This window comes from Thermobia domestica, chromosome 7, assembly GCF_964235325.1.
Source record: "Thermobia domestica chromosome 7, izTheDome1.hap1.1, whole genome shotgun sequence".
Classification (NCBI taxonomy): Eukaryota; Metazoa; Arthropoda; class Insecta; order Zygentoma; family Lepismatidae; genus Thermobia; species Thermobia domestica.
This window is the reverse complement of record NC_137460.1, coordinates 223,629,025-223,651,199: the sequence shown is the minus strand read 5'-3', so window position 1 is coordinate 223,651,199 and position 22,175 is coordinate 223,629,025. Positions and strand designations below refer to the sequence as shown.

General features: G+C 37.2%; 1 protein-coding gene across 3 annotated transcripts in view; it reads left to right on the top strand.

Moving 5' to 3' along the window:
- Nucleotides 1-10,301: 10,301 nt before the first annotated feature.
- Nucleotides 10,302-22,175, top strand: part of LOC145690714 (uncharacterized) — a 163,465-nt gene continuing 151,591 nt past the window's right edge. The window contains exon 1 of one of the 3 annotated variants that reach the window (XM_081765882.1): nt 10,302-10,385. The gene's annotated coding sequence lies outside the window, so the exon portion shown is untranslated. Of the gene's footprint in view, nt 10,482-10,796; nt 11,199-22,175 lie in introns of those variants that run through there. The other 2 variants (XM_081765883.1, XM_081765885.1) reach the window with 2 other exon arrangements.

The window sequence follows — 22,175 nt, the reverse complement described above, 5'->3', positions numbered from 1 at the left end:
TTTGACGGTAAAACAATGTTGGAGGAGGGAGGTGAAATGTACAGAAAATAAATAAAACTTAATAACTCTTGAACCACCCGACCGATATCGATCACATTTTCAACATAGATGAGATTCGGGACTGAGATGGTTTCTGTCATATCACTTTGACAGTGCAGCTTAGCGGAGATTTTTAGCTACGATGATCGAAAATGATCGATAGGAGTGGATTCTATAGTTTTGGGAATCGCTGAAATAAACAGTGACACTTTTGATGCTGTGTAAATCCAAATTCAACCCCGTAGCTTGGCGGAGGAGAGGGGATATATATAGGTCAAAAAATGATTGAAAATGACGAATATTAGCGTCGAATTAATAGATTTCAACGTCGCTGAGTTGAATACTGACACTTTTGATACCGTTTAAGACCAAATTCAGCCCCGTAACTTGTAGCCTATGGGCCAGACAAGATTTGAGTATAATTTGGAGGTACCAGATTTCCTTCAAACCATAATTGTATTAGTACCTAAGAAACACGAAAAACTATGATGGCCGTCTCGGAACGGTAGCTTTTCAAGATGGCGTCGAATCAAAGATGGCGCCCGAGTCGATTTATAAAATTGGCAATATCTCGGCTCCTAATTATCGAATTTTAACGCTCTTTTTTTAAACGATAGCTCATCCCCTTCATAGTAGCAGCAAATCACCTTTAAATATACTTATTTGAGAATTCTTATATAAATGCTATTGTTGCTAATAACACAAAATGGCGATCTTAATTAGTGTGTATTTAATTCTATACAAAGCAACGCTTCTACTTATGGAAAATAACAATTAATGCTTCCTGTTATCAACACAACGGATTTTTAAAAAAATCAAGAAATATTTTTAAATTTAAATAAATTTGATAGTTCTCTTCGGATAATTATCAAACGACATAAATGAAATTAAATTTATATTTGGATGTCCTATCATTATAGGTACTAATACAATTTATTAGATGAAATCAAATTTTTAGTTCATTACTGAAGATACAAGGTGAAGTTATATCTTTTTACCAAGAAGAAAAAGAAACTCTTGTGTCTCTTGTATCCAAGCAGGCCGGCAACCAGAGGGGGGCTAGGGGACCTGCTCCCCCTAAACTTTTCGTGACCCCTCTAGACCTTAACACAAAATGCTATTATTAATACTAAAAACACAATTTAGCTATTTGTAAGAAAATTTTTAATAACTTGCCCCCTCCTAACATATTCATGGCCCCCCGAACCTCTGTGGCCGGTTGCGGGCCTATATCCAATGAATGAAAAGTGATAATGTTTCCTTCATTCAATTCAGATATTTAACTTGTCAGTCGATTGTTTATGCGCCTCAGCTGGACTAGGCAACACAGATGAAATGCGGCAGAACGATGCAAAGATCTTTCCCGTCTTACAGATAGCTTTAAAATACCATGATTTCTATTTCTTTAAAAACATAAGAAACGTTAACCCACAATAGAATATTGTAATTCTAATGAGAGTGACTGAATGTTAATTCAATGTTAGCAATCATCGTCACCTTATATGAAAAGAATAAAATGACAATAATTCTTCAAGTGATTGCAGTAAGAAAGCAAACATTTTCATGCAAAAATTCCATTCACTACAGATGGTCTATGGTGAGTGATCCATAATGGTTTTTAAATTCATTTTTGAAGTAGGTTATTTTTCTTTAAATTTTATATAATTTTTCCACTTTTTCGTTACCTAGTTTCTTTAAGTTAGATATCTAAACTAAAGACACGACACTAACTTTCTATGAAGTAGTTAGACTACGAAATACGAAACATACGTGACCAAGGGTGTCCAGAAACTTCCTTTACAATATCAAACGTTCACACCTCTTTAATGGACAAAGATTTTTACATTCTGCCCTTTGCAGCAAATAGTGAAACTCATAAAGCTTATATACAAAGTTCATTACTACACCTCAATATGTGCATCATCCGTGGCCCTAAGCACATCCAGTCTGTACTCAATTTCCTGCCACATACGCTCTAACATCTCGTGTGTGACAGTGTTAAAAGCGGCTATAAAGCGGTTTTTATGTAAGCTATGTCAGTAACCGGCGTAAGGTAAACACTATCCTTCACAAAAGCCCACAGAAGAAAGTAGAGGTATGTAATGTTTGGCGATCTCGGTGGCCATAGAATAGGGCCACCCCGTCCAATCCATCGGTTGGGAAAGGTATTGTCCAGGTGATCACAGACTGCTGCTAACCAGAGTAGTGGAACACCATCCTGCTGGAACACAACATTCGTGTGCAAATCCTCCAACTGCGGAATGGTGAAGAGTTGAAGCATGTCGAAATAGGTGACACCAGTAACTGTTGGTTCGGCGAAGAAAAAAGGCTCAATGATTCGGTTGTGCATTAGACCACATCAGACGTTAATCTCTGGGCTGTTTCTCTGTAGTTCCCGTGTTTCTTGTGGGTTTTCTGGACCCCAGATTTCTATGTCATGACGGTTTAACTTGCCCGACACATTAAATGTTGCCTCATCATTGAATCACACCCGTTTCAAAAACCCTGCATCTTCATGGATGTCTGTTGCAAACTCAGCCCATTTTGGTTTGTCTGTTGGTAACAGTTCTTACAACAAATGTACCTTATACGCATAGAGACGCAGACGTTTGTGAAGCACCATGTGTACTGTGGATATTTGCAGTAGTCTAGAGGCCGAACGGATTGATTTTCTCGGACTGCCCACGAATGGTGTACGTACCTGCTTAACTCGTTCATCACTTGGGCTTCTTTCTTACGCAACACAGAACCAGTTGTCAACAAGCTGGTGTGCTACCCACGGATGGTGGCTCCCTGTGAAATTGTGTACGGAAGTTCCGTTGGACTTGTGTGTCCGATTCGGTCTCTATGTGCCATGCCACATTCTGTGATTTCTCCTGGAGGGTCCACATGCTTACTTTCAACTGTCTAACCTAAAACGGTAAAACATTGAAAAACTTTATATGAGTTACCCCATTCACCGCAAAAATAAATAAATAAATAAAAATAAAATAAAATATATTTTTTTTTCATTTCAAAGCTATTAACGTTCAAAATTGTGCAGATAATTTCTGGAAGCCTCAACATCTCTCTCTCTCTCTCTCTCTCTCTCTATATATATATATATATATATATATATATATATATATATATATATATATATATATATATATATATATATCGGTCTAGGTGTTACGGAATTATACATGAACATAGATACAGTATTAATACTATCATATATTGAGAAGTTTCATGGTGTAACTCCAAACACTTTTGTTAAATCATGATAAAATTTGTATAGAATCTACGGGAAAGTATACTCTTTGAAACTAAGGACACCTTCACACTAGATCTTTTGAGCCGGTCATGTGAACCTACAGTGTGAAGGCATTGAATACTTCTGAGCCGCTCAGAAGATCGTGATACCAAAATTTCAGCCATGTTAGAGTCAGAAGAAGCTGCAGCTTAATCTTAGCGATAAATTGCAAGAAGAAAAGGAAAAGAAGGTACAGAACAAAGTGGATTCATCCTATAAATCAATCAAAACTGGAAGAATGTTCATTTTACAGCATTAACATTTTGCATGAGTTCGGTTTTATTTTGTAGCATAACTCACATATAAATATATGACTGCTACTAGCTATGATAAGTATAGATTGATTACGCACTATTTGCAATCATTTAAATGCATTATATTTTAGAGTACTTGTTATTTGTTTCACAGCGATTCAGTACACTTCTGCATAACAATATGGCGTCCTCTTACATTATATTTGTGACAAGCATAGATAAACAAGTCTGGCAACGAAACTGTTGTCATAGTAGGTTGTCCTTAACAGCTGTAGTTGTAGAGTGTGAGTGAAGATCCCTCACTCTTATTGGTTTGGAAATAACTAGTTTTCTCGTCCCTAAATTACGAAAGCGCAACACTTGCGGTATTGACATTTGCGATACTGCGACATTTTCGGTACTTCGAGTATTGACGTTTGTGATACTGGGACATTTGCGCTACTATTCGAAATAACTTCTTATTCTCCAAACTAAGAGAGAATATTTTCGGGTGTTCAGTTAGAGGATAAGCACGCAGTATCAACTGCTACATAAAGGCCAAATTTTATAACATTGGTGTAGCCAGCACGTTGTTCTAGGAGGAAATAACTTTGTTTTTTAGGGGACTCGGACTTTTTTACATAGTAAAAGCAGGCTTAAAATCTTTCAGAATATGAAACTACGATTAACTCTCCATGCGTATATACAGACTTTTCTCAGAACACTAAGAACATATAAACCCAAATATAAGGATCAAATATACAAAAACGTGAAAAGATACTAGGATACATAGCAGATACATCCGAAAGATGTAAACAAATGCTTGTTTGTGATTGGCCAAAACATGAAAATGTAAACAAATCTTTATCTCTCGTTGGTCAAACGTCTATCCATAATATTTAAAAGGAATTTCTAGAAATATTCATAGTTTTGTTTTCTTTTATAGCTTTCATTAGCAGTTTTCCATTAACTATAGATAATTCTAATGGATAGATTGAGACAACTTACAATCACAATAATGAAAACAATAAACAACGTAGCTTCTCTTCTGGAACAAACAAAAATTACTCCGAGTTTTGAATGTGTGCCATTTTCCTCAAGAATTTATTGACATCTTTTGAGTCTACATAATCAGTTAATGCCTTTTCTATTCTTCTGTCCAATTTTATGTACTGACGTTGTCTACGTTTCCCTTCAATGTTTAAAGGTCTTCTTTGATACAGATAATTCAGTTCCAGTTATCTCCCTTACGGGAGATTTATATAAATGAAGTCCCGGCCTTAGAGCCCTGTGGACTGCTTCACTAATGTTTTAATTGAAAATTGTTTGAAATAAGATTACCGTATGTATTAAGATGACTCGTGCCAAAATGGCCGACTTAACCTGTTTTAATTATAATTGTTTATCACACTGTTAATGTAATAAGGAAGGGTAAGCGGCGCATGTACATATTGAAATTGAATAACAGTATATTCAAATTGTATCAAATAACAAAATTGTCAAAAATAGTGAAATGTAAATAGTAAAAATTGAATAAAAATTGAGAACAAAGCTCCACAATACTTAGTGTTTACAGCGCCATCTCTTATCCCTCCGATACAGGTAGTCGCTGTACACAGTCTCATTTTTTAGATACTTCACCAAGCAGTACACATTAGGAGTTCACTTACCTATTAATGATTTGAGTCTGTAGTTCCACCTTCAACAGCATTATTCGTTCTGTGCTCTTGATTCGAGCAATTCCACATGGAGATGTCAATACTGGTATTATTTAGCTGGTATTATTACTTAACCACTGTTCTATAATATACTCTAAAAACCTCTCAAGTATTTCGTAAAGTGATGCATCTTCGATAATGAAAGCCAGCCAATATCGATATCATCTAAGGAGGAGATATGTTAGGGCAAAACACATTCTGAGGCAGAGCCTCACTTCTGGAACTGACTTCTAGTCATTTATGAGTCCTAATTCCTGAACATTCCTCCACATACACTGATTAAAATGGAAATTAAACCCACTAATGTGCGTTTCCTGGAACAGTGTTCTTAGAGATGTTATTGCAGTTTGTATAATTTGCTTAATTTCAGATTCCAATCATAATTAGCCTTCATCAAACTGAAAAACACTCTTATATGTCTTTCTATAAGTATCTCTTGCTCCAAGAGCCGAAGATCAAAGGGACAATACTTGTTTTCTCCAAGTTACGTTCCCGTTCTTGAAATCTCGATACTGTCTGTACTGAAAACCCTGATGAAAAGCGCATGGTTTCTTCTCAAAGGTTTCGATTACTGTGATAGTTTCCATTAGGCGGCCCGTGTGATCTCTTATATATCCATAACCTACTAAAATCAGCCAATCAGAATCTGCATACCTATTCCCTTTATTAATGTATTCATTCTAGTTTAGATTAACGGGGCTGAAATGGATCATTTTGGCGCAAAAGGCCTGGCTAAAGTTAGGGGGGCCCGATCCAACCATATTATAGCTTATCACCATATTATAGTTCATTTGCAAGCCTACCGTGAAAATTTTAGGTGGGAAAGTTTTGAACGGTACCGCAAATGTCCCAGAAAACTGGTTTTCTGGTTGTACCGCAAATCTCCTGATACCCTACATTACACCAAAGAGAGAAGGAAGCGAAACAACGAATCAACGGACATTGATATCTATCGACTGTACAAAATAAGATTATGACCAAGGACGTTAAAAATTGAGGATCTGCCCATTTGTATCTTCATCCTATTAAATCTATGAATCCAAAAAACAACCGAGCATCGGCACATCTGATTGGCTACTCTCGTTTCTGCCATTGTTTGATTGGCTACTTTCGTTTCCGCCATGATTGTTGGCTCAAAACATTGCGATCCTATTGGGCATAGTGGGCAGAGTAGTGGTGACGAAACTGTGACGTATGGCTTCAAGATTTTGATATAAGGGCATATCCTCTATTTTATAAGATCCTTGATTATGACATTATATCATTTTCTTCTTCTTTTTCTATTATATAGCGAGTGCATACGCTAAAAGCACTTTTGCCCTACATATTAAATGAAATAAGCAACTTAAATACAGGTTATCATTGTAACAGTCTGTTTCCTAAACTGAGAAAAGATGAAAAAAAAAATCAATTACTTCAGGAGGCCTATATCTGCGTTTAATGAACTGTATAATAGTATAAACTGTGCATTTCATCAAAGTAACACCAAAATGAGAAAATTTTCAATATTCAATATATATATAAATACACTTTTCTTCATTGCAATTCAGTTTACGCTTACGTGTGAAGGGCTCTCATAAGACTGCGTGTTATTTTCTTCCCCGCCAGCAGTCCACTCAAGCCGGCTACTGGCAGCATGATCTTCATAGCAGCTCAGAGCCGCTGCTCACTTGCACCAAAGCGCGTGTGTGAAGACGTACATTTAAGACAATGTAATGCTAGCAGCTGCAGCTCACGTGAGCGGCTCACAGGATCTTGTGTGAAGGCATACTAAAAAAGAATAATTAAAATTGGCACATCTATTTTGAAGTCATGCGTGAACATGTACATATTAATGACAGTTAATTATGATATTAATGTCAGTCATTTAGGAATTTCATTGTCTCGCTATAAATATTATTGTTAAATGCTTATGAAGTTCAGGAAGTCATGGGCAGACATAGATATTATGTTTACCACATGACTTGCAAGTTTCTTGTTTGTAACAATCTATCTGTAGGGTAGTTAATAGCCATCTACATGTGTAGACACCGTCTAGTTCCGTCAATGTATTTATATTACCGAATACATGTAACTTTTTGTTTGTTTGTTTGTTTGTTTTACGACACGTCATTATCACGGCCGGGATGTCTACACTTGATATCAATGTGTCGTTGTTTCAGAACGATACATTCCTACACAAACTACCCATTAGCATTCTCATTTTTCAAAAAAAAAAAAAAAAAAAAAAAAAAAAAAAAAAGCTCCAAATATCTTTAATTCCTGACTTTTCCCATTCCGCAAAAATAAGTTCTTCGCCTTAGTATGTTTCTGGCATTCGTAAGGATGCGTCGAAATGCTACTTCACGGTTGATATCTTAGGGATGTGTGATCATACACAGAATTATAGTATGAATACTGTCAGCCATTGGAAAGTTTCATGGTCTAACTCAAAAGACTATTGCAAGATCCTTACGAAGTTTACTTGAGACCTCATGAAAAGAATACTCTTCAAATAAACCCAAAAAATAAAAAAAAATGAAAAATAAAAATAAAAGAAGTCGATGCACCTTTGTCGAATTTATGCATGATCATGCACACAATTCATACGGAGGCAACTGATCATAGTAACTGATCATACGGGGACAACTAGCGAAATCTCGCCAAATATTACATAAGACACAGCGACGATTCGTGGTGGCACCACTTCCGTTTTGAAAATTATAAAACCACTGGCCCACCAACAGCAGAGACGATACGAAACTCCAATCAACCACAAAGTTATTAGCTCGAAATATGTTAAATTGCCTATATGCGTGATTTTTTTACATTCAGGCGAGTCTAAAAAGCACTATAAAAAAGAAAAAAGTACCCAAGGGTGGGCGCTAACCACCAACCTTATCATTATCAGACGCGTGTTCTTCCGACGGAGGCGGTGCATAGAACTTGGCTTGCAGAGAAATCGTGGAGGTCTTTTTAATTCGGCTAATAAGAGTGCTCCTTTAACCACGTATATTCGACGATAACCGTTTGGGATCAGATAAAATGCGTTTGCCATTCAATTGTACGAGTATAACAAAATAATGCGCATCTATTTACTTTATTTCACAGTTCTCCAATATTCACTTTCTAATGATCGGCGACAGTTGCCATCTAAATTAATACAATTATACACACTCATCTCAAGATTTTTCACTTCATGCTGTAGAGGCAGGGGTTACTCTTGAGCCCTGGAGCAAACTTTAGGAACAATTCATCAGGAAGAAATAATATATAATAATAGCCGCATGTACATGACTAGCGATAGTTCGTGTTGGTCCCTTCGCGATTCCCCGCGACGAATCGAAGGAGCTCGGACCTAAATGAAGTTCTCGCTGCTACGCTGTGGTAACTTCAACACTCCGACTCTACATATCTGTTTCGAGTCGACGAAACACTACTACCAGTGGCACACTAGCGGCAATCCTTCGACACGTCGCTATATATATGATCGACAACTACCGGCAAGTTGGCCACCCAGGTGTTGGCGACGTTTACGACATGGGGAAGAAATTACACTCGATTTATTTTAACAAAATGGTTTCAGACTTCCCTAGTGGGGTGATTAGATGTCCTGATTTTGCCCGGACAGTTCGGTTTTTGGAGGTGCTGTCCCGTGTCCGGTTTAGTGGTCGCCCATTTATCCTGTTTTTCAGTTGTCTTATTATAAATGTTTAACTTTCCATTATTCTGGTGGCTCGATGACGTCAGTCTCAGACCTTTCAGAATTTAGTTCTGTTGAGACATGTAATATTAAATCCATTCACACGGGTGTACTTTGTGAAGAATTCAAGGTGTTTCAAGAAGTAGCAACCTCAGATATGTTCAAGAACTGTACAATTGTTGCAGAAAAGTATCCAAACTTTCCTAACGCGCGAAAACACCAAACGAAAAATGTTTTGAAATTTTGAAGAAAGTCGGTTCATATATTCTTTTCACACAAAGTAGTAATGCTTACTGCGAACGGGTATTTTCATTAATGAATGCTATTTGGACAAAAGAACGCAACCGACTTAATATCTCCAGAGTTACGTCCAAACTTCAAGTTCATTTCAATTTTGAAGGAAAAAAGTGAGAATGGAACATGCAGTGACATATGTAAAGAATTCTTGCAGAACAAGCGTCTAGCGAAAACCGCTCGAGGACGGAGAAATAGGGCTATCAATGAGGTAATAATTTTAACATGTAAATGTAACTATTTGTAAGTGTAGCCTTCCGAGTTTGCTTGAGAAAAAGATGCTTAAATGCAATTAATGAAATGAATTGTCATATGTGGGAAAAAGCGCTAGCGTCTCTGGCATGTGATTTTCTTGGGGGGGAGGGATTCAAGAAAGTGATTTAAATTGCAGTACTTAGCCTAACCTGTTTATTACCTTTGATTCCATTTGTTACCTTCCTGCTTATATGTTATTCTCTCGTTAGTAAATAAATTAAATTAGAGTACTTCAAAATATTGGGGGCGCGTCCCCCTTGTTCCCGCCAGAGACGCCCGTGGGGAAAAGGTTTACAAATTCATGAAGTCTGGCTTTCTAAGTCAATGTGTCCGGCTTTTTAATCACTACCTTCTGGCCACCCTATTTCCTAGCCTTAAACCAACCCGACTCCTCTACTTTACTTTTCCTTACCCTAGTTCGTACTTTATCCTTTTAAAGAGGTCCTGCTTACCGATACTAGGCTGAAGCGTTTATTGTAAAGTTTACTCGAAGACTCTACTGAAGTACGGTATTATTTTACACTGTAGAATCGGGATTGTATTTTGTGTTCTGAAAACTGGACGGTGCCAATTAATTAGGCCGAATGATCACCCTACATATTACTTTTTTACATGTTTCTCTCTCTTTTTTCTTCTTACAGTAATGAATGCCATAAAATTACAAATGACGTACATTTTGATTTGTGCATTGATTTTCTCATAACGCTTTTAATTTCTTCGATTCCTGTTTCATAATTTCTAAAATTTTTGCGTAAAGCTAAAATATCCTTTTTCTTCATTTTCTGGCAACATTGAGCGCGAATTTCGATTGTTTCCGCATGTTCGTAAAAACCGTAAAAACATTGTTATGAAATGGCGAAACAGTAAAGGTATTATTATTATTAAACCACAGGGAAAACAGTAAATTCATGTTTCCTCTGTGATTATTGTTTTTAAACGCTTCTGAAAGAAAACTGACATACAAAGTGGGAATTTATAATCGCCAAGTTTTATGTAAAATGAATTTAGTGGAAGTGGTTACGTGGTATTATTTACCGTTACGCTTTGACGATTTTAAATAGTTCAGTAATTTTGCCCAATTCAATATTTAATTTCATATTTATTAATTTTGGATTTATTGTTACGAGTAGAGGGTACAGTGAGTAACGTTATCATAGGCTAATGGGAATGGAACTAGCGCATAAAGGGGGAAGACTACTTATTTCGAGTACAAGGTTAGATTGTAACGAACACGTACAGTTGGCTTCTCGTTAAATTTAATGTAAAGTTGATTATGGCTATTCCTTGAAACAGTTTTAAAGACTACTGCTTTTATTTAATAGAAATGAGGAGTACTGTCTGTTGAAACACGACATCATAGTATAATGTTAAGGAGTTTCGTGTTCACGCGCAGGTCTGCTTATTGCAATGTGGTGCAAACCTGTGAGTCACTCATGTTCATGTCATTTAAATAATAACGTGGATCGTTATTCAGCATATCTCAAGTCTATTGTGGCAACCAATAAGTGTACCACTATTTCATATTATAGTCTGCCGTATATCATGATAGTGTCATCGTGAGTATACGTGAGAATTGTACCTTTAGAAAGAACTGCTGTATCGCCGGAGATCAGTTTTAGGAAATTTACCGGGACAATTGGAGAATTTGTTCAAGTTTCTGACGAATAAGGAGTAAAAGTCAGGTAAGGGGAATAGTAAAAGTTAAAAAAGTCGTTGTATTCGCTGCTTGTTTTTGATGTAAGCAGCACTGTGTGTGGAAGCGAATGGACTGTTTCGCGGAGAGGTATACTTGTTTTACTATACGGATCCATAGATTGTAAAATGTACAAAAAAAAAAAAAAAAAAAAAAAAATTGGGCGAGTCTTTAATTTGCCCATTTCATGTCGAAAACAGGACCCACCCAACCCCTGCGCGGCTTCTAACCCGTTCCTACTACTACTATTACTTATACTATGGATCCGTATAGTAAAACTACACGCCTAATGTAACAGTTTAACGTAACTTAATGTATGCCAACCAAATATAACAGGGTGCAGTACATTTAGGTAGTTTTTTTTTTTTTTTTTTTTTTCGATTTTCAAATTGATCCGGCGATACAGTAGTAATGCCGAAAAAATTAAAATTCTCCTATAGCGGTATATTTAAATTGTAGTGTTAGGGGCCGCGGTGGCTCAGTGCTAGAGCGTTCACCTCTGGTGCTCGGGGTCCCGGGTTCGATCCCAGCCCCCGCCAAGTGAACTTTGTGGTGGACAAACACCGTGTGCGTGGGTTTTCTCGGGGTTCTCCCGTTTCCTCCCACTTTCTTCATTCCACCATTTCATTCATTACTGATCATCACCGTCTCCGTTAGCCTAACCAGCATAACCGTGGGACGTAAAACTCAAAAGATTTTAAATTGTAGTGTCAATTTTTTTAAATAACTTCTGAGCTGTAAATGTTTTTCTAAGACCTTCTACATCCTTATTTCCTTGGTACTAATAGTTGTCTACTAAATAGGAAGTACGCTGTCTAACCGGGTCAGGCCAGGAGCATAGTGGGGTGGGGGCACGGAATACGTCCGTTGGGAACAGCACGTCAGCGACAAAGGATATGTGCACAGACGAGAATAGTCGAAAAGACCCTACATCCCATAAAAATTAGCGCGCTTGTATAGGTTAGAGCACATGGGGTTTCACACTGGTAACTGTACTTGTAAACATTAAATATGTGTTCCCTACGTTGTGCAAAAACATTCCATCAGTGGAAATTAATGTTATACAATCGTCTTTCAGATACATTCCCTCATTTTAACAGTAGTATAGTACTTGCAAACATAATATACTGGTTTCCTACATTGTGCAGAAATCAGGGTTGGCTGGTTTAAACCAAAAAACAAAAAAATGTTCGTAAAAGTGTAAGTGTTTGTAAAATCTTGATGAACACACATTTGTGGCTTATCACGTTTCACTTCCGTATATTATTCGTATTATATTCAGACTTAAATTTCCCATTCATTACTCAAAAAGATTATACTACAAAAGCAACTTTTTTTTTTATAAGTTTATAAATGTTTATTTTGTGAATTGTTATGTAATTGCAATCGAAGAAAAATTCTGAATATTGTTTTGTTTCAATGTTTACTATTGATAAAATACATCGAAAATGCCGTACTTTGTGTGTATGTGTGTGTGTGTGTGGGGGGGGGGGGGTCATACAGACCCCACGAGAGGCATTTAGTGAAATATGTATTTTTGGTATCTATTTATGTATAAATGAGTCTGAGCCAAAGTGGACTCAAATAATTCGTATCTTTATTCACTTTTCTTATTGATATGCAGATTAAGTCGTTGTAGGGCGTATTTCTTTAATTTGGACCAATAAAAGTCGTTGTTAACTAACTTGAACTAAATTAGTTCTTCTGTACTCCGTAGTACTTTGAAATTGTTCATATGTAATTCTGTATAATGGTTTCACTTGTGCAACTGTTTATTTTTTTGTTCTTCTGAAATTAGTCTTGACAGTTATATTAAGAAGCATGTAAAGATCAGTACAACGTATTTTTTATCAGGATTCCTTCGTGAGTGAGTCGGCATACATATCGCATTTGTGGCCAATTAGTCCTGGTTCCGAGTTCAAATGGAGGACAATTTCTCTCGGATGTAACTCGAGAAGCAGTTTTTATTCCGCTTTAAGCTTATGTGATCCCTTCCAGCATAACCCGGTTGTTGCATAATAACATCAAGGCGAAACAAACTTATTTCTGTCCATATATGATATGAATATATAGAGCAAATTATTTAAACCATAAAAACCTGGTTTAAACCATAAAAACCATGGTTTTTGCCAACCCTGGCAGAAATACTCCATGAGGGGATATCAATGTAGACTGTTCTGTTTCATATCCATTCAGTCCTTTTAACCATAAAATTATAATTTTTAAGAGAATGTAATGTAAATCTGCGCGAAAAGTAACTTTCGAACTCACGAAATAAGACGAAGATATCTTATCTTTAGAGCAGTAACTCTCTCTCCTCTCTAGGAAAGTAATTAAAATGCAGTTTGGTATTTCGTGGTTCGAACTCCAGTGAGAGAAATGTACTGTGTATCTCCTGTAATAACCTCGATGTGACGTGAATAGAATAGTAATGTAGTTGGTTGCATCAACTGTTTTGTAGAATTTACATTGCTTGCTATAGCTTCGCCCGGAAGAAACTTACCTTTACAAAATTAAAGTGCAGGTTTACAATAGTTCGTCGCAAAAATTGTAATTTTGCGCTTAATATGAGTTCAAAACTGTTATGTGAGTTAGTGAATGTAAAAGAATACTTATTAGATATCGTGCAGGTTTACAATAGCTTGTCATATGATAAACAAAAAGTTTTTTCCCCCAAATGATTCTTTAAGAAATTCTGGATTGTTATTTTCCTGGAGCATGCCGAAATAATTACGTACAGATTGAAAATATGCTTTCTAACTGATGATGAAGCTGCTTTCTATGCAATAAATACGTGTTATTTTTGTGGCAGTTTAGAGGTGAGGGAGGAGGCAAAACTGGCAAAAAACAAGATGATTTTCAGAAGAAGTGAGTTGATAATGGTGACTGGCAATTGACGTTTGAGTAAAGAGTGAATAAAATTTTAATTAATTTAGCTCTAAATTACCGAACGTGAACTTTATAGTAACTTACATGGAAGTGAACTATTAGTAACGACGACAGAAAACAACGTGCCTTGCGGGGCTGTAACACGCCTTTACTCGTAAACACTCGCTCGACACGTATTATGTGAATTAAATATTGGTAACTTAATGTAACGTATGAAACTATAAAACGACTGAATCTGACTAGAATATCGCAAAAAAAAAAAAGTAGGTGAAAAAGCTGACTCCCCATCGCTAAACAAAGGCCGTTGTTTTTATTTAGTTTATGATTGTGAAAGTAAATTGATAGTGTTGTTGTAAATTATTCATTGTAGCTTTGGAAAATTCAAGATTACTAATAAAACTCTAACTGACCAAAGCACTATATATATTTTAAGATTATATATTTATGTTACAGTTTCTGCTATGTAACATAACCTTCCACAGATAATGCGTCTGAAGAAGGTTATTTTCCATAGCCGAAACTGTAACACAAATATATAATCTTAAAATGTATATACTGCTTTGGTCAGTTGGAGTTTTATTAGTGATAGTGTTGTTCTACCGGTACCACTTGCAAAGTGCTTCAGGGTAGTTTATGTTTGGTTAGTGTTTTGGCACACTGTTAATTCAACTGTGTTTTATATTCATAAATACATAATGTAGGATTAGTATTCTGAAACCATTACAGGTGCTATAAGACGGCTAAAATAAGTCAGTTCATTTGAAAGAAGAATTAGATGTTATTTTGCGCCGGCGAAATATTTCTGCGTAGTGTACAAAAGCAGTTTACAACTGTAGCGTTACTATGTTAAAACCATTGCAAATGCTATAGAAACTCGTATGACTGCGAAATATACATTAACATAGTTGTAAATGATTCGTACGAGCACTAACCTATCCTGCAACAATTCTCGCTGGTCTAGTGGCTAGCGCGTACGCCTTTTTTGTACATGGTCCCGGGCTCGATTTCCAGTGGGAAAGCACTAATAATGTACTTTCACAAACATTCACTCTCATTAACCATACGTTTAGCCTAAAGGGTATAACCGTGGGATATTAAATAAAATATTTTACTTCAATTTTACTTAGGGTAAGTTCCAATAATAAAAATATAGATAATGTAAAAAAGAAAAGAAGAAGAACAAGAAGACACAATAAGAGTTTTTATTTTATTTATTTATTTATAATAGGTTTCGGATACAGCACTAGGCCATTTTACACTGAAACATTTTAACAATTTGTAACATAACAATAGAACAACAATTTGAAATCAAGATGGTACAGTACAATGGCAACATTACAAAGATAGTTTATTTGTAGATGATCTGAAGGTATGCTCATTTGAAAAAGCGTTTACAATTTCTGGTAACTGATTAAACGTGCTAACTATTCGATTTAGAAGTGACCTTTGGACAATATTAACTCCCGCCGCCCGAGTGTAAAAGAGATCGCTAAACCGTGTTGTTCTAGCGGGTACGCGAAAATTGATCTGACTTAACTGTTCACATGATATATGGCCATTTACAATTTTATGCAAAAAAATTAGGTCAGAAATTTTGTTTCCCACTAGGGAAGGTTTGATATTGAGAAATGTTAAAACGTCATTTTTTGGAAGTGTTCGGAAGTGAGGTACTCGGTAGGATACAATGGCTAAAAAGAAATTAATTACAGAATTTAATTTTTCAGATGAGTAGGGCAGGCCATAGACCAGATAGGAGAACAGTACTCAATAGTGGGAGCAACATATGACTTATAGAACAAGCTTAAGGAATTAGGATTTTTTATGTCAGTGGAGCGATAAAGGAGTCCTAGTTTTCTCATAGCAGTACAAGATATTGTGCTTATATGATCCGCAAAAGTAAGCTTACTGTCAATGATAACACCAAGATCTCTGAAAGAGGTGACAGGATTTATGTTCTGATTACCAATTTTGTAGATGTGGTTTATGGGTTCCTTTTTTAGAGAAATCGTAAGAGAAGCACATTTTTCGATGTTTAAACTAAGTTTCCAAGAGTTACACCAGTTGAGAAGAATAGAAGCATCATGCTGAAGAGCAAGAGCATCGTACTCTGATTTAACTTGTCTGTAGAGTTTGCAATCATCAGCAAATAGAAGAATATTGGTAGAGCTGTTTATGAACAAAGAAGGCAGATCGTCCATGTATAATAAAAATAGAAGGGGACTAAGAACACTGCCTTGAGGAACTCCAGAAGTTACGGGAATAAAGTCAGAAAAGTAACGTGAAACTGAAACTCGTTGTGTCCTGTTACTAAGATATGTTTCTAGAAGACTAAGTAATTTACCATGTATATTGAATCTAGAACTGAGTTTGTATAGAAGAAGAGGTGTGGAAGAGAATCGAAAGCCTTAGACAGGTCCAAACACAAAATGTCGAGTTTTGAAATTTCTGAGATACTGTCCACAGTATCGGACAGAAGAACTGATGGAGCAACAAATTGAAAGACCCTGTTTTTGATTATATTTTCACAAACAAGTGAGAGTGGAGATAATAAGGAAATAGGTCGATAGGAGGACACATCATTTTTATTTTTACCAGACTGATGAACAGGAGTGATCTATATACAGTTTTTTATATATTAGCATATTATCAGCAGGTCTTGCTCACAAGGAACTATTAGAATGAAAAAAAATAATAATAATAATATTAGACCCAGTAAATAAAAGAGTACACTCACAAATTATATCTTCTTCACTTGCCCTTTCGAGACGTGTTGTATTGTACTTTTCAAAGACTGGAAATAGGTTAATACCGTAGTAAAAGTAGCATTTTCCTGACCTTTTTCTTGCTTTTCCGAAGTATAGAACTGTTAGATATACGAAGGAACCGTTTGTCGTTCTCAGTATCGCCAGGTTCAGAGTTGAATTCCAGTTGCTAAGATACTATCTATATTTTAACTACAATAACTTGAAAGTCGCAATCCTTTCTCGCCTAGTGGTTAGTGCGTGCGCCTTTGGTGGATAGAATCCCTGCAGGAGAGCATCAAAATTTGAAGGCATTACTGGTTCGGAATTCACCTGAAAGTGTAGGTTCACGTCTTATATAGCCTTTGTGCTGAAAGAGAGGTCTCTTCAACTGTCATAGATTAAAAGACAATTTAACGCTGATTTGTTACTACTTAGTCTTACCGTAAATACTGCCCCAAAGTTTTAATTGCGCTGATACAAAATGGTTAGAGATATTTTAATATCCTAATAACATGAGTTATATGGATGCGTTAAGAAACCAAAATCACAAATAATTGTTCAAAATGGCCCCCATTAGTATGCACACAGTCCTTAAGACTTTGTGGCTATTCATTAATTGCATTACGCAACACATCAACTGGAAAATCTGCAGCTGCATAGCGAGGAGACGGCTTTAAACTTACAGTAGTGGGATGGCTTTTCTTGCAAGCCTCTTGAAGCTTAGATCACAATATGTAGTCCATCCGGACTTGCAGAAGGCGAATCTGAAGTGGAAATGAAGTTCGGGACATTTGAAGGGTAAGAGGAAAAAACAAGGAATGTCCATGTATGTGCTTTTTCGGGTGCTTTGTCCTATCTGTTGGTGACTCTTGGTACTATTTGACTGTATATGCCATGCATACGTAGATATAAAAATATCCATGTAAAAAGGGGCAAAAGATGTAACTAACCCTGTTCTTCTTACTCGGTTTTCAATATTAAATCGCAGTTTTCTCGAAAATGCAGTTTTGTGACATTCCTTCTTTTTACCCCTTACCCTTCATTTGCCTACAGCTACTGCTGGGTTGTCCTTGCCTTCTGTGTTGGAGATGAGATTCTTGACTAGTCTCTCAAGCACTGTCTCCTAGTGCACTTTGGTTGACGTTTTGACCCCCACCCCTCTTCTCACAGAAATGGAGCTCCGTTCTGCTTTCGTAGCTCTCACCCCACCATACCATGATTGAGTAAGGATGCTACCCCTCTGGATCCTCCTAGGCATTTCACCAACTTCTCTAGAGGATTAGGCATATATCCTGTCATTTTGGGTATTGAAAGTCTCTTTAACAACGAAAATCTTTTCATCAGTGAAAAGGATTCGACGGTGCTCATTTGTGCGTAACGCTCAAGTAAGCGCTCTGATTTTAGGGGCTTCTGATACTTTAGTTAAGTTGTCATTAAATGTCCGTTGCTTTGTTTGTAAGTATGGAATCTCACGTCACTGCTTAACGTGCGAGACATTGAAATTTTCAGTATCTTTAGCTCACAAGCTATAACCGACTGTATCCTACTGGATTTCGTCGATCACGCGCCGCCACTACTTTCACAAGTTCCAGTGTTGTTACTGTGCGTGGTCTTCCTTGTTGCGGGCGATCTTCCACAGTTCCAGTCTCAATAAAGTGCTGAATAGTGTTGTAAACGAATATTTTTACAAATTTGCAGCTCCTGGAGTCTTTTGAAAATTTCCCCTGGTGAAAATTTACCTATCTTTTGCAACGCTACCACGGCTACCTGATTTTCGTATCGCCCCATTCCACCTTGAACACTTAAATCTTTACGTCGCTCGTTTGTGCGGGCTGAAGTACAGCCACCATCAAAATTTGGGATAGTATTTTTGGTAAGACTAGGTATAGGTTTGTTTTTATTTAACCTTTTTATGGGCAGCTTGGAAATTAGATGGAATTTCTAGTTTAATCACCCGATAGGCCAAAAGAGACGGATGATAGATGACAGTGAATGATTGTGGAAGAATTGGTGGCATGAGAATACGTCACGGACGTTGTCCACCACAAACTAACAGCGTGGGATCGAACCAGGGACCCTCTAGCACCAGAGATGAGTACTCTGCTATTGCACTACGATAGTATTATGCAGCGCTTGTTCCGAGCTCGGAGAATAACTTCCGAATCGCCGAAAACTTTTCCTTCTGTAAAACATGAATTCAGTATGGGCAACATAGGAGTCACGTAGAGGAAGAGAGATATTGATTGACAATTTTCTTTGTATTGATGAAACTACTGTTTATGGGTGAAAGAAGGTGTTTTTTCCAAGATCTCGACTTATATATTTAAAAAAATGAGAATTCGGAAAAGTTCATTTCCGGAGAGCTAATATTTGGTCTAGGAATTAATTCGTGCGGGTGGACAAGAGATGGCGCAACGAACGGAGCGTCCCACAGTTCCGTGTATCCACACATGTGTTGCAAACTCCTGTCATCGCGTATCGTTCGTAGTATAGGGCAGTGGATTAAAGCGTCAACAACACCAGTTTGTAGTTAAGTGAACATGGCTCAATTTGTGGCTGATAAAGTGTTTTTGCGGGGTATCCTGCTGCATTACTTTAACATGCAGAAAAGTGCGACTGAAAGTCATCGTATTTTGGTGGAAGTGTATGGTGACCATGCTCTAGCTGAGCGAACGTGTCAGAAGTGGTTTGCACGGTTTAGAAATGGTGATTTCGGCTTGGCAGATCAAGAGCGAGCTGGACAGCCAAAAAAATTTCAAGACGAAGAATTGACAGCATTGCTCGAGCAGGATTCGTGTCAAACGCAGGAACAACTTGCAGCAGCATTAGGCGTTGATCAAACAATAGTCTCCAAACGCTTGAAAGCCATGGGAATGATTCAAAAGATGTCACATTGGGTTCCACATGAATTGAAAGACAGAGACGTTGAAAGACGAAAAACCATTTGCGAATTGCTGCTTCAACGACAGAGCAGAAAGGGGTTTCTGCATCGAATTATTACGGGCCTGGGTGAAACCAGGTGAACCAGGTCCATCACAACCAAAACGAGATATTCACTGTGCAAAGGTTATGCTGTGCATATGGTGGGATATGAAAGGTGTGGTGTACTATGAGCTGCTGCAACCGGGTGAAACTATGAATGGAGAACGTTATCGACGACAATTAATGCGTTTGAAGCAAGCTCTGGCCAGAACACGACCAGAATGGGAGAACAGACATGAGAAACTTATTGTTCAACATGATAACGCTCGCCCACTGTCGCAAAACCGGTCAAAACCTATTTAGAAAATGTCGGATGGGAAGTTTTACCCCACCCGCCGTATTCACCAGACGTTGCTCCTTCGGACTACTACTTGTTCGATTGCATGAACAACGATTTGATTGGACAGCGGTTTACTTCTTCAGAAGATATCGAAACGTGGGTCTCTGACTGGATCGCTTCCAAGGATGAGGACTTCTTTCGCCACGGAATCCGTACATTACCTGACAGATGGGCGAAAGTGGTGGCTAGCGATGGACAATATTTTTCTTAAGGTATTTATGTATTTTGTGTTTGTACTACAGCTTCAATGTGTGCGTACCAACCGCACGAATTAATTCCTAGACCAAATAGTTTTCTTGATATTTCTGTAAAGAGTTAGTGAAAAATGGGAGTGATTGTTCGCATTTTTGGGTGCAGAAAAGTAAATAACTGAGCCTCGGCCTGTCTTGGATTAGTTATTTATGATGATACATTTCGAAGAAGCTCGTCTAAGGGTAAATGCATACCAAAGATACCTCGCGATCGAGGTCGAGGTTTAAGTCGCGGCCGCTACCTTGATGTCTAGATCGCGATGGATAAAGGGCGCACATAGCGAGGAGGTCGCACCCTCGCTGTAAGTTCTCAGTTTGAGGAGAAACATTACTGTGACGCGTGTGAAATTATTCCGTCAGTGCATAAAAATCACTGCGAAAACACATTTTTAAATTGAAAGGACCAAACAGTTTATAAATAGGGATGGACGCAAGACGAGATATAAATGCTAAAGTCTCGTCTCTTGTTTCACAAAAATATTTGAGTCTCATCTCTGTCCATCTTTATCAATAAATCAAAGACTTTTACATTTTTTCAATTTTCTGTGAAGAAATGCCCTTTTACAGCACTCAGGCGAGAAATCATTTCAAAGTAAAATTAAAAAAAAAAAAAAAAAAAAAAAGTATGTTCTCAGATTTCGAAGTAGAGGGGATATTAACTTCAAAAAATGAAGTTTCGTCACTGCAACTTCATTATTCGACATTTCTTCCCTATGGACACGTGCCTGTCTTTACAGATATTTCTTTACCTTATATCAGTAACGAATTTAAAAGAAACCCTTTTTATATTCTCGGAATTGGAGGAAAGGGACGTGGAGGAGTTTGTAAGCATAGATATAATTAACAGTAGCTTCTTTTTTTCTTTAGAAATGTCACAACTTATGGACTTAAGCCCGAAAGCCCCCTCCCTGTAACCGCCACTACCTTATATAATAATAAGCTACAGTATAAATCTCAAACAAATATGAATAACTTATCTGATATTACCATTTCAGTTGCTATTTTCTTCTATTCTCTATTTATAACGTGCCTATTATGATGATTGTGTTTCTTATCCCATATTGCTTGAACATTCCTCACTAGTTCTATTAATATGTCTTTTATAATCAAATTTAATAGTGCAGCAAAACCTCTCGAGCTTAGAAACACACAATCCTGTGCAGACGAAATTCTAAACAAATGAACACTATTCCGTGCAGCGCCTCAGGGAGAACCAATAAGAACACGAGCTACAGCGATGCTTCCGCTGAAAATCGATGTAAAAACAAACTCGGTTGTTTATCATCGCGACCACTAATTCACCCTCGAGGTCGGGATATAGCTTACATCTTCGGCATGTGCTTACCGATTTGAATCCATGTGTTTGTGCCAGTATCGAGGTAGCGACCGCGACATAAACCTCGACCTCGATCGCAAGTATCTTCAGTATGCATTTACTCTAATAGTTCTTCAGAAATTGGAAGAACCGCCCATTTTCGAATGTGACGTAGCTGCGTCATAGCATTTGGCCTAGCGATTTTTACGAAATTGAATAGTTTTATCCTTTTAAGTTTGAAAAAGGCGATTTCGATCGATCTTGAAATTAGTGAATGCAGAGGGAGATGCTAATAACTTGCATGGAATTGGGTACGTCTACTGTTTTCTGGTGGAGAGCAAGGAACTTAGCTAAGGTTGAAATTATTGTTATTTGGGATGATTTTGTGGTAGGTTTGTGAAAGTTCATTGAAATCGAATTTCGATTAATGAGCATTAAATTGATG